Source organism: Lissotriton helveticus, chromosome 12 (assembly GCF_964261635.1).
Source record: "Lissotriton helveticus chromosome 12, aLisHel1.1, whole genome shotgun sequence".
NCBI classification, from domain to species: Eukaryota; Metazoa; Chordata; class Amphibia; order Caudata; family Salamandridae; genus Lissotriton; species Lissotriton helveticus.
The window spans coordinates 601,618,858-601,631,802 of record NC_136073.1 but is presented as its reverse complement, the minus strand read 5'-3'; the positions used below and the strand labels follow the sequence as shown (position 1 = coordinate 601,631,802).

The following is a 12,945-nucleotide window of genomic DNA, read 5'->3' as shown; positions in this document are numbered from 1 at the left end:
GGTCTTCCCCGTGCACCAGTCAGGGGCGATCCGCCATCTCCAGTCCTAATCAATGTCCAACAGAGCCAGAGTCTCTCCACTGCCCCAGTATGAGTCCCCACACAGCGGGGCCCAAAGGGGCCTCCGGGCTCCACCGCCTCAGTCCCACAGTCCAGCGCGCCCCAGCCAGATCTCAGGATTTTGTCCAACCAGCAACAGGGATACTAGCGGCAGCAAGGAGGTTCCTCTGGCAGGCACACTCCGTGCCGACGGTGTTCCGGGCTCAAAGTAGTGTGTACCTAGCTTTCAAGATGGCGGCTACAAAGTCAGTAGAGGGGTCAACCAGCCCCGGGGAGCCCCTGCCTCTGTGGATTTAGCTTCTAACACCCAGGGGGCCCACGACGCCATGGAGCTCTCCAGCCAAGCTCCCTAGCCTCCAGGCGCCCCGCCGGTGTGACCAGTTGGCCGCCCAGTATCCAGCTGCCGATCAAAGCACTGTTCCGGGACTCCTGGGTGAGCACGGGGTGGGCCTCGGCACTCCAGCAGCCAAGGCATCCCCAGTGGCATGCGCTATCTCGAGGGCTCCCGGGGGCACAATCGTCGCCGGCCCGGTGGTGTAAGGCCGGATCCTCCTCTGCAAGTTGGCGGCCAGGCAGGGCGTGGCCGCGGCCACACGCAAACCTTCACTTTCAGGCGACGCCGAGTCTTCCCTTACCACTCAGGGGGGCTCCACAGCATCTCAGCACTGGGAAGAACCCCTCCCCACTGGACAGCAGGCCCAGCAGCGCAGAACAGCGGCAGCAGCGGGACTCTATGGAGTGGAGACCCAAGCCTGCATGTCCTATTCCATGCTCGTCCTGTCCACGCCCCCTGTTTTTGACCATTTTTTACAGGCCGCGGGCAGGGCCCAGCTGCTTCCGGCCACTAGGAGGAGTTCCAAAGGGAGGTATCCCTACCAAACATAACCACTTCGGTATTATCGGTATTTAACTTTAGGCAGTTATCTAACATCCACCTAATAATATGACCCATGCAGTCATTAAAATTTGTTGCAACTTCCTCCAGCTTACAAGATAAAGACATGACTATATGCGTGTCATTCGCATAACAAATGGCCGTGAAGACATGAGAGCGAATACGTTTCGCCAATGGGTTAACGTAAACATTGAACAGAATTGGAGACAGAGAGGAGCTCTGGGGCACCCTGCACGCCAGGGCGTTGGAGTGACATTTATGCTCTCCCAACACTATAGTTTGTTCTCTGTCTGTTTGGTAGGATCTAAGAATATCTGAGGATTTGCCTACAATCCCAATTTCGGACAGGCGCTGGATGAGTATTTGATGATCAACTGTGTCAAATGCGTCAGAGTGGTCAAGCAAAATCAATATAGCTTTTCCTCCCCCGTCAACTTGGACACGTATATCCTCAGTGGCGCAATCAGAGCAGATTCTGTGCTGTGCAGAGGCCAGAATCCATGTTGCGCCGGGTCCAGTTTATCGTTAGGCTCTAGGAATAAAAGCAGTTCTTCATTAAGAGCTTTTTTTAAAGATTTTGGATGGGAATGGTAGGCAAGACGTAGGCTGATAATTGCTAACCTCGGTAGGATCAGAAAATGGTTTCTTCAAGGTAGGCCTGACCAGGGTTTTTTTCCAGATAGTAGGAAGTGTCCTGGGTCCAAGATGTTGTTAAGAAGGGGTGCTAGATGGTCAGCAATAATGCTAGGTACCGTGTGAAGGACCGCGATAGGACAGTGGTCTAATGGAGAGCTTCTCGACTCGTTCTGGGGTTAAATCTTTGTAAATAGACCTGCATGGTTGCCCCAACTTTGTTAGGCCCATCTGGAATAACTCCGGCCTTGCCATTAGAGAACTCGCCGTAAACCTTTTTCCCTTTATCGTGAAAGAACTCAGCTAGTTCATCACAAAACTGTGTATTAGGACTGAACTTGTTACTATTGCCAAACTTGGCTAAAGCAGAGACTGTTTTAAAGAGTTCTTTGGCTGTATTTTTTGCAGCACTACTTTTCCCAGTTAAGAAACGTCTTTTTTGCCGAGCTTATTGATTCTTTGTACTTCATTAATGCCTCCTTATAGTGTTTTTTTCTATTTCAGAGTATTCCTTCCTCCAAACTCGTTCTTTAGCTCTGCATTTTTTCTTTAGTTCTTTTAATTCAACTGTACACCATGGGTCTGATGGTAATCTCCTACCAGTGCAAGTGTGAGTCTCTGGAGATAATTTCTTTGCTGCCAAATCGATTCTGCAATTGAAATTCAGTGCTGCGGAATCAGGATTGTAGTCTATACATGGTCTAAAGGACCAAAAGGTAGATTCCATATCCGGGGTGTTTATTTGCCGCCAGTGGCGCAAGGCACCCATCCTGTTCTTATTAGGTTCTCTGATGGGTGGTCCAATGGGAAATAATTCAAAGAAAACAGCACTATGATCTGTCCATGTCACGGGTAGTGTGCTGCTAAATTTAATCTGTGCCTAATTGGTAAAGATACCGTCCAAAGTATGTTTACCAGTATGGGTGGGCTCAGTGGGAATTTCGTTTAAGTCTAAACTTTTTAACCCATCAATTAAGTTGACAGTGTCACGCTTTTTGGTGGACTCTAGGTGAAAGTTAAAGTCCCCCATTATGGAGAAATTGGGGTATTCCATACAGGACTCCATAACGGACAGTATGGAGGAAATGAAGGGACTCCTAGGACCGGGTGGTTGATAAATTAATAGCCCATTAAAAACTGTTGTATTGTTACATTTAAAAGTAAACTTCTTCCTTCAGTTGTGGAATATCTCAAAATGTAGCTTTGATGTTTGAGCGATATGCAATAGCCACCCCACCTTCTCTATCAACTTTAAACAGGTTGTAGCCTGTTGGTATAGTGATATTCAGGTCGGGCTCGGAAGAACTATTAGTCCAAGTCTCAGTAAGAAACATGATATTGATCCAAGAAGTCGGCTAGTTCGTATTTGTGTTTAGGGAGTGATCTAATATTCAGTAGGATACAGGTTAAAGCGTGCTCATTGGAATTACATGTACGTGTGACAGACCGATTAGTAGCACTAGAGATGTTATTGTGGAGACCATTAGTATTAGTGGGTATTACCAAAGGTAAGTGATTTGTTTGTCACTGTGTACGGCTATAGAGGCAAGCCTATAGATTTGATTGGCTTTTTTTAATGCTAACACTGATTTCAAAAGTAATGTGGCTAAAGGTAAGATTTATATACCAGTAAAATGAGATACCGTATTGAGTTGGCCACATTAAAAACTCTTGGGAATTTTTTCTTTATCCCAATGCAACTCCACAGGTTTTGGCGCACAAATTAGGCAGCTTTCCGGAGACATTAAATCATTAATTTTCTGGTTTATTGTCTGGTAAAATTGGGTGTGTATAAGGCTATGAGCATCACATATGAGAATGCAGTACCTATTGTTTGTGAGGTCTAAAATATTCGACATAGTTTTCAGGATGCTGTGAAGAGTGAGATTGTAGTTTTGTGTGAGGAAGGAATAATGGAGACAGTAGAGGCCTCTGAGTGGTTAGCAATAGTGGTGGTAGGCACTTAGAGTAATTGCGAGATCAGATTGTGTGTTGACCTACAACAGTTAAATAAGGCAGTAAGTAGTGCAAGATGGATTCATGCTACCCAGCATCACCAAAATGGTGAGCTTATTAGCCAGCGTGAAGTTTTTCACATCAACTTTCCTCCAGATTGGTTTGAGGAAAGATTCTAAATCTCTAACCTCCTTTATAAAACCTTTTGGAAGTTTAGGTATTACAGCATGATGCAGCTTCAGTAGTCCAAAGTCTGATGACAGGTTTGTTGGTTGGTTTTCTGGTGTGAAATTCTTTCAAGACAATGTATTGATTTTCACCAACACTTGGCAGGTACATGAAAGAAAAGTCAAGGAAGTGTTAAAAAAATCTTTTAAGAGTGAGGCATAAAGTTAAAAGCTAACAAATGTAAATTTGGTTCCTCAGAATTAATATATTTGCATCATGTATTGTTGGCAGATGGTGTGCGTCCCAAAGATGAGCTGGTGCAAACTATTGTGGCGTTGCCCAGTCCTAGAAAGAAAGTAGAGGTGCCAGCATTCTTAGGCATGGCAGAGTTTTACTCAAGGTTCACTACTGGATTTGCCAGTAGGAACTGTGCTATTCAAGAGTTATTCAAGAGTTATTGAAAACACGAAATGTCTTCTCATGGGATGAAGAGTGTTAGAAAGAGTTTGTTGACATAAAAGAAAATCTTACCAGGGCCCAAATCTTGAGAAGTTTCATTGCGGGGTTACCGTATTGTGTTATTACAGATGCCAGTGACAAGGGAGTAGGGACTATTTTGAAACAGAAGGAAACAGATGGCGATGGTACCATAGCTCTTGCGTTAAAAAGACTTCCAGGGGCTTGAACAAGGTATTCTGGTGTAGAAAAAGAAGTTTTGGCAATGTTCTGGGTGGTTAAAAATGCAAGCAATTTTGTGGGGTATAAAGTTTCAAGTTGTATCTGACCACAAACCCCTTCAAGAGGTGTTCAGAAGAAATGAGTTGTATTCTGTATGTTTGCGTATTTGCAAGTGGATTGTGACACTATAAGAGTTCTATTTTGGAGTCTCTTATATACCACGGATACTTAACAGGACAGTGCATTTTCATTCCAAGTTGGTTAGTCCTAGTGACTAGAAATTACAGAATGAAGAATAGTGTTGGAAAGATGATATTATGAAAGTTTGTATTGTTAGTAAAGGATGTATAACTGAGGAACAGTGACTAGATGAGATGGAAACTGATTCACTATTGAGAATGTTTTGTTGATTCATTAATACAGATAAAAGAGAATAAACAATGGAAGAAGTGTTGAACTGGTGTAGGAAAATAACTGGTAAGCTGTCAGTAGAGAATGATGTTTTACTAAGCTGGTACCTCCTGAAAAGGTGAGAAAAAATTGATAGACTTAGCCCACAATGGTTATCATGGAATATGTCAATTTAAATAGAGACTAATGTGTTCATACTGATTGCTGTAGATGGATATGAGAGGACTGTCAGAGACTGTGTGGAGTGCAGGATCAGTGCAGGATCAGTGGCAAGACCAAGACAATTCAGACAACTCCTATGATTTGTAGGGCCCTACCCAGTGAGAGATAGCATATGATATTGTGGGTCCTATTTCATTGGGAGGAATTGGTATTTTTGGATATGTTTTCTCGTTGGCCCGAGGTCGATGTAGTGAGGAATGAATGCACGTAATATGTGATATGATTCCTTGCTGGTGTGTTTTCATATGACAGTAATCCAAAATGCTCACTTCTGATAATGGGGTGCAGTTCGTCTCAAAGGATATGGCAAGGTTCCTGGGGATGAGAGGGATTCATCATAAAAGATTTTCCGTTTATCAACCACAAACGAATGGTATGGTTGAAAGATTTAACTGAACACTGAAGGAATCTATTGAGTTTACCAAGGCTAGTGGTAAGAATTGGATGGATGCAGTATTCAAAAGAGTAGTAGAATTCAGACTTATCCCTCACACTACCATAAGGTAACTCCATTTGAATAGTTTAGAAGAATATAACCCTGCCCTATGATTTGTCCACCGTGGGTTGTTGAGAAATCAGGCCAAGAAGTGAATGTTGATGACTTGAATTGTTGAATGTTGAACATTTGAGGAAGGTGAAAGAAATAAGAAGGCACGCTAAAAGAAAAATTTGCTATGATGTGCTGTGAAAGATGCTGTAGTGAAAGTAGGTGATATTGTTAGGATGAGATTGCCCAAAGCACTTCGGCTCAAATGAAGTACAGCAATGCTCTCAGAGTTGTAAAGATAGTTCAAGGGCTGTTGAATTTGGAATAACAGCATAATTGTGGTTGAAATAAATCTGATTTGTTGTTGCAATATTTATTTGATGCATTCTTTGTGATTGTTTCATGTGTTATTTATTGTTCTTGATTTTTTGTGTGTTGGATGTACATTTACCTTCTTCTGTGTCTGACCACTCCTATATTGTTTTATTTCATTATGTGGAGGAGAGGATGTGTGGGATTATGATGCAGCCTGTGTTTTCTCCAAGCTGTAGATCTCCTACCAACATTCTTGTCACTTGCTCTTGGATTGGAATATAAGTTGAACATGTGACGGGGGCCAGTTATTTGCGAGCTGGCACATACAGAGGAGGTTGATGGAGTGTCAAAACTAGACTTTATCTAGAAATCTCCTTCATGTCTGTTATCTTATACTTCAGTGAGAAGATTCTACAGAAGGCCTTGGTTGTGGGGAGGTGTTCTGTTCCTTTGATAGCATGTCTATCTGGGCATTGCCCAGAAACTTAAATAACTTTGAAGAGGCCTACCATGTAACATGCATATGTCAAGCCCATTATCGCCATTTTAGCGGCAGGTTCCTGCCGCTAAAATGGCGATAATTTTAACGAGGTTCTTGCTAATATGCCCCATAGTTTTAACAAGCAGTGATGAAATCTTTTATTTTGCAGTTGTTTTTTTATAATCTTTTAATAACATGTTTAAGTACGTAATTCTGTGTCTGACCAAACTGTTCCTCCAATTTTTCGGTGGAAGTATAGTACCAGCGACAATTTAGGTGTTTCATTGAATGATAAGAGCCTGCACCAACCTCCCATGTGGCCAACTTCCACCTCAAAGAGTTTGTTGCAGGGCCTATGCAGTGAACTTTGGTCACAAGACCTTGCCTGCGTCCAGACCTGCAGACAGCCCCTTGCTGCCTTCATTAGCCCCTGTATGCCAGCTGGTGCCTATGCCATTGTAGCCAGCGGCAGATGGCCTTCAGCTGAGTGCAGCAGGCTATGGGTTCACGCCCTACCCAGCCGCTCACTAATCACGAAATCACCTGCACGTGGCATTTAATCTTTAGCAGTGGGGTTTGAGCTCATGGACCTCAGGCCCTCAGTACTCACTGCACAATTATTGATCATGCGTATTTTCACGGGTGTTGAAAATTGCTTAACCGTCTGGCAGTTTGGCATGCTTGGCAAGGTTGGTCACTTTGAGTGACGTGCTCCTTGCTTGTGGTGCGAATGTGCATCCGGCCACGTGTTGCCTGTCGTTTCAGCACATTTTGTGGTGGCAGCTTGCCACGTGGAGTGTGCGACTCTCCTCTTGCCTGTGCTGGGCCTCTGGCGACTCCATCTTGAAGTAGTATGAGGGAGGACACACTCGCTGTCTTTTGGCCCACTGTGGGGCTTCCCTAGTACAAGGGAGCCGTGGCAGTTCTCCCTGATACCTTCAGCATTGCTCCTTCTCTTCGGGGAGGTCTCTCTCTCCGGGGGTGTTTCTTCCTTGTGTGGCCTCTTCTCTCAGGCCAATACCCAGTGAGCCTTCACACGGGAAACAGATCTCTGCTAGCCGGCGGTGACAGCAGAACATGCAGGCTTTAACAGTTTCTGTTGAAAGGCTCCTGCTTTGTGTCAGTGAGGGTGCTCTTGTCTGGCTCCCTATATGCTTGCTTCTTCACTCTGGCACTTGGCGTGCCTGTGTTGTATCTTGCGGTGGTGTTCGTTCACCACTAGGAGTGAGCAGCGTAATTTCCTTACTGGCAGTAGTGTCGGGCAGCTTTAGGTGGAGGTAGCTACCTTGAGACTCTTCCTTTTCTTCTCAGGCTAATACTGGGTGAGCCTTTTCTGGGGAAACAGATCTCAAACTGCATGCAGTGGCAGCAGTGCATGATGGCTCAAGTGGTGTATGTTGTAACATTCTTCCCCCTTTGCTAGGCGATGCCTTCCCTTGTGCTCTTCTGAGTTGCACTTCTTGGGGCTCTTTGCTGAGAACAGTAGTTTCGCCCTTTCATTTAGAGCCTTTTAGTTCCATGAAGTGGGCGGGAGGGGCACACTGCAGGCCATAATGTTTTCTGCTCATTGCAGTACAGCTTTGCTTCTGAAGCTTTAGCCTGTAGGGCTACTTGCACTGTTCATGGCATGGGACCAGGTATCCACTTGGGTTCATGATTGATTCTGCTGTAGGCAGGGTGACTGCTCAGTGGGGCTCTCCTCATTGTGTCTGTGCTTAACTGATTGGGGCATTGCCAGCTTGGGCCCACGACTGCCTGTCTCCACACTGTTTAGTGTGGCTGTGGGGCTCATGCAGCTCACATACTTTGAGGCAGGGTTGGAGTGACATTAGTAGTGCTCTGTTTCCTTCCCTTTAAGCCACTGCAGCCTTCGCAGTGCTGCTAGTATTTCATTGCAAGTGGTTCCTTTTTTTCACTAGTGCAGTAAAGTCCAGGGTTCATTAGGTGGCAGTACAGCGCTGTTCATAGGCCCGGGAAGGGGCAGCTTCTCTGATGCTGCTGGTTTTGCGGGACATTGAGGACTTCATCGCCCCACAAAGAGATAACACTTGGTGTTGCTGCACAGAGGGGCATCGGGAGCCTTCAACTGGTGGGGCCACAGGTTGTACAGAGCAGGTGCGAGCTGTTGCCTGCAGTGTTGCATTTGCTATCACTTAAGGCCACTGTAGCTTTATCACTATCAGTGATGCAGGCCGGTTCTGTGTTAAAGCCTTCAGGCGCTGTACTTTACCGCTAGGCGGTGCTGCAGTTAGTCGATAGGGAAGGCTTTGCTTGGCAGTTCGGGCTGGACTGTTCCCATGAGGCACAGGGTCAAACTGATTTGCATATGGCCATGTCTGAACTGGGGTGGCAGAGTGGGCTAAAGAACAGTGATGGATTAAACCCAGATCTGTTGACTGGGTGTGAGTGTTTGATTGGTTCAGATGCTCCGTCCATCACCACCCCCTTTTGTATCGCGCAGTCAGTCGATAGGCAGAGGCAGGGCGTCACACACCCAGGCGTTGCTGAGCTCCAGGTGCGGGTTTGCCAAAAGCAGGGAGCGGCCTTGCAGCAGCATGTGTGCCTACTTGCGCTGCTACCTAGTCATGGTGCGCCGGATAGTCAGTATATGGCACATCGACTGCCTGCCATGCTGAAGGCCCACTGCAGATGGCTGCGTTTTCTCCAAAGCAGGTGAGCCGCGCTGTACGGAAGCTCTGCCGGGACTTCAGGTGGTCGCTGGGGGTTTTGTCACTCCCCACGGGGGCAGCAAGCATCGCTTTTACGTGGTAAGCTATTTCTCGTCTAGGCTGCAACTTGCTCTTTGGGCTTTGTGTTGGGTGAGTAGCTTCTGCCCGCTCTGCCCTTTGCATTTATTGAGTGCAGTCACCTCAAATCAGTTTCTCCCCCCATCGCAGGCATAGTAGATGCCCGGGGTCTTGCAGGTGTGCTCTCACTCTCACCGGTGGTGTCAAAGCGGCATCAGGCAGCCGTTGTCCCATGTATTGGTGCCTCGTTGGGAATGTTCGTCCTCTCCTCCCGTTTACTGGAACTGATGGGGGTAGGAGACGGCCAGTCTCCATTCACTCCTCCTTTTCTCTCCATGAAGAAATGGTAGAGTGCCTTTCAGCAGGCATGCAGGGGTCAGACCCGATCCGTCGCCATTGTGGTGTTGTGGGCCCTGTGCCCACATGCTACATAAACAATGCACACAGACACATGGCTACTGAACAACTAAGTGGCCCTGGGCACGTGCTCCCGGCACCTTTTATTTGCAGGGTCACCTGACTGGTGGCGCCTGTGATGGGTGGGTGTGAAGTGTAGTACATTAACTGCCATAAAGGCGGCCGAAGCGTCCAACAGAGTTTTTACTTTTTGAAGTAGCCAATTAGAACAAGCATTGACATAGCCAATAGGTCTCGCTTTTGGGACCTTATGGGCCCGATTCACAGAAGGAACTTAAGACTCAATCCTAAACTTACTACTATTTTGGTATTCACAGAATGCACTTACTACTTTTGGCATTCACAGAATGAACTTACTACTTTTGGTATTCACAGAAGTTAGGATTTTGTCTTAAGTCTGTCTTAAGTCTGTCTTAAGTTTGTCTTAAATTTGTCTTAAGACAAACTTAAGACAAAATCCTAACTTCTGTGAATACCAAAAGTAGTAAGTTCATTCTGTGAATGCCAAAAGTAGTAAGTGCATTCTGTGAATACCAAAATAGTAGTACGTTTAGGACTGAGTCTTAAGTTCATTCTGTGAATTGGGCCCTCAGTGTTTATTTAGAAGTGTTGGCTATGTTGTAGAATATTGTGGCTGATGTGTATTATGTAGAAAAGTTGTGATAAAAAGTGTTATATGTGGTACTTAGTTGTATTATGTGTAGTGTATTAATGTTGGATTGAGTATTGTGTAATTATGTGGTGTGTAATTATGGGTTACTGAGTGTTGTTATGTGTAGTGTATGTTTATTGTATTGAGTGTATTTTTAAATTTGTGTTGTGTAATTATGTGGCATTGAATGATATGTGGATTGTATTAATGTTGTATTGAGTTGAGTGTAATTCTGTGTTATTGATTGGTATTATGTGGGTTGTATGTTGCATTTAGTAGTGTGTAAAAGAATACGTGAGTGAAGAGTGGGGATTCAATGATTGTGTGTTGGGCAGGTAATGATTGAGTGAGGTAATATGTGCCCAAGCAATGAGTGAGGAAATAAGAGTGATGACTCCAATGAAACACTGAGCAAGCAAATGAGCTAGTTTTTGTGAACTACAACCCGAAAAACGTCTGAGCACTGACTGTTTGCAGGGGAAGCGGCTGGAGGGTTAGTGGGCAGTTTCAGATTCCATCCCAGGGCTGGAGACCTGACTCAGTGGGGATGCGTACATTCCAAAGGCCGAGTCTCTGACGTGCGCACGGATAATCCAGTTCCCCGAATTCCTTGATGTGGGTGTTCACTGTTCACAATCTTCTAGTTGTCTTACTCCGACAGCAACCTGGGCCTATAGGGTGAAGGTTTATTTCTTCCCAAGAAAGAAGGAGAGAAATCACCCGTGCTGTGCATTTCCAGCTGGGAGTAGGCAGCAATCATAAACACGGCGCTGCATTCAGTGTTACATCATGAATGGGCATAACACGTTTTATGCGAAAACAAATTACTCAGGTTTTGGGGGGGTGTTAAGCTGTGCAAAGGGGCCATTGGCCCTGGTGCCGGCAATTAAAATGGCCCCTTTGCCTGCTGTTGGGTTAGTAAACCCTTGGACCCTTCGGGCCTTAGGCACAGTGCCACTGCACCTGCTGCACCAAAGGTGTCTACGCCCCTGTACTTAACATGGCAGCAACCCGTTTACTACTGTCTGTCTAGCAAAACAACCGGTGTAACAACATGTGGCGCTTCATGCCGTTTAACCATTAAACAATAGAAGCCCCACAGGTCTTGTTAGAATTAGGCGCCTCTGCGTGATATCTCCCCCGAGGGCGTAACCTCACTGAAATAGAATACCTTGTGTAGCAGTCCCACAACAGTGACTGCTTTCTTCCCAAACAAAAAGCATATGGGGGCACGGCGGAGCCGAGGACCACCCCCCGCACCGGAGACTGCACACTCGGGCTTTCTCTAAAGGAAATAGAAACGCTTGTCAGGCGCGCCCTGGGCAGTTACTCGTATTCTGTGGGACAAACCTGGGATATCAATTAACTTATCTAAATAATGTAACTCTGTCCAATGCAAAGCTGTCATTGGAGAGAGGTGCAAAAGAAAAACAGCGGATGTTATTTAAAAACATAACCTGTGCCGCGCGGCTTGTTTGGGGTTGAGACCTGTGCACTGAGACACAACGTGTCCTGTTTGGAGCGCATAAAACAAACCCGGCAGCACTGTAGCACTTCAAAGCATAGACCGCGCCTTTAAAGTACTTTGCAAAGGAAGAGGTTGAGGTGATAAGTTTGATAGCCATCTTAGAAAAGACTGTTTATCAGAGCTGTGGAGAAGACAAGCCACACAATACCAAGTAGCAGGTAATTTAAAAAATAAAAATAGAACGATTCTCGTTAACTATACTTTATTTTATATACTGGTACAGAGGAATGGTCTATTATTTTAGTCTGACTTCAACTAAAATAGGCATATATACTCGTAAGACAAATACGTTTGATTGACATTTTGACACGTCTTGTTGATTTCTTTGAACGGTCCGATTTGGTAGCAAAAGTACAAACGTCTTTAGAGGCTGAAGGCCACTTCTTGTCCCTTGTCTGTGTTGGCAAGCGCAACGGAAGTGACGTAAAATAGCTGTGCCCGATCTTTTCCACTACTCGCGTATCGTGCTAAGAGTACCGGCTGCAGCGGGAACACCATGGGAGACTATGAAGGGGAGGTAAAGGTTTGGAGGGGAAGGGGATCACTTCAACGGTAATTGAGGGAGGTACCTGGGAGGGTATTGCACCTCTGGATATCCCAGATCTCAGTGCTTTAAACCTCAATCCCAGTGGCAGCATTCCCCTTTTTTGTGATAATGGCCCAAGAAGGAATCACGTTTGAGTGTCTGTTATCGGAGGAACAGCGGACTGTCACACCAAATCAAGCAAGCCCCTCCCTACTTACCTTGAGAAAATTTATATGGAACATTTTAGTATAAATGAAAAGTAATCGCTGGTTTCTTATGATTATAAATGTTTTTGAATGGTCAGAAACCTGGCTTAACGGTGGAATATTCAAAATTAAATTCACACAACACCAAGTTACATACTTAGGCATGAAATCTGCGATGAAGGTGTTGCAACTAAGTTTTTTTTAAATGGATGGCATTAAAGAAGCGCCTGCACCTCAAAATAAACAAGCACAACCTCGTGCTGCAGCAGGAGGAGGCGCGCGCGCACCTCGCATGGGAGGAGGGGGGCTTGCGCGATTCACTTGCGGGAGCGATAATTGCTACCATATGACGGCGCTCGCTCCCGCAAGTGAATCTCCACACGTGCACGCGCTGCCATTGAAGGCAATGGAACGTGTGCACGGTTGTGAATGAAAAAGGAGACCGATGGCTAAAGGTCTTCTCCTATGCAACGCATGCCGCTGCGTAGGCGAGACCTAAAAGTGGCACAATTAAGTACTGAGCGATTTAGGTCACCCACAGAAACGAGTTGCCTCTTGCTCATT

At 45.6% G+C, this 12,945-nt stretch overlaps 1 protein-coding gene across 3 annotated transcripts in view; it reads left to right on the top strand.

The window, feature by feature from the left end:
• Nucleotides 1-12,945, top strand: part of LOC144798550 (NACHT, LRR and PYD domains-containing protein 3-like) — a 925,301-nt gene that overhangs the window by 911,462 nt on the left and 894 nt on the right. The window lies entirely within an intron of this gene.